The sequence below is a fragment of the Nannochloropsis gaditana genome, assembly GCF_000240725.1.
Source record: "Nannochloropsis gaditana CCMP526 unplaced genomic scaffold scaffold077, whole genome shotgun sequence".
Lineage (NCBI taxonomy): Eukaryota > Eustigmatophyceae > Eustigmatales > Monodopsidaceae > Microchloropsis > Microchloropsis gaditana.
This window is the reverse complement of record NW_005803876.1, coordinates 27143-28026: the sequence shown is the minus strand read 5'-3', so window position 1 is coordinate 28026 and position 884 is coordinate 27143.

The window sequence follows — 884 nt, the reverse complement described above, 5'->3', positions numbered from 1 at the left end:
CCGCTGCTGCGTGTCGAGCTTGCAAAGGTAGTGGTGGAGTAGGCGGAGACGGAAGGCGGGAGCGGGGGAGGAAGGTAAGGAGGGGGTCCCGGGCGGGACGATGGGGAGGGAAGGCTCCTCCCTGCCGTGGCCATGGACATGGGCATGCGTGGCGGTGGGGGAAGAGCACTATTTGTGGCGTACGAAGGCCGCATTTTCGCGTCAGGTGCTCCCTCCATAACTCTTGAAGGGGAGCCAGGCCGTGGCATGGTCTGTGAGGAGGAGAGAGGAAGTCCTTCGCTTCCTACACGTTGGGAGGTGCTCCCGCGACGGACTGGCCGTGAGCGCAAGGTGGGATTGGGTCCGTCATTGGTGACAGGAGGATTTGGAATGGCGTCTGATGAGAAAGGAGGGGCATTGAAACCGCTCATCCCCTGAGTCTGGACCGGAGGTGGCTAGTTGGGTACCGAGGCTCTTCCTGCTCACGTGTGAGTGATGCCGAGATCGCTCCAAAAGCCTGAAGACACTTGCGTGCCTGTGGAAAAAGATGCGAGGAAGAAAACAATTGTAAAACTGATAGAAGACTTCAAGAAACCGCGCATGCACGGCACAAGCCGGTCGTGGTGCATTGGGAGGGGGGCATCATGCATGGGTTCCTACAGCATTTCACTTCCCATCCCATTGACATGAGGACGACAAGAACGAAAATCAGCGGTTCTTGAGTCCTCATACCAATCATGCCTGGAGGACCCGCATCCGGAGGAACACACACGGGTGAGACGCGGCCAAGGAAGGGGCAGTTTAGCGAGAACATGTAAGGCAGCGACTTCCAGGGCTAGAAAGGTTTAACGAAGTCATGAATGAGCGAGAGGAGGAGCGAGGGGAAGGAGGAGCCGGCGGTTGCG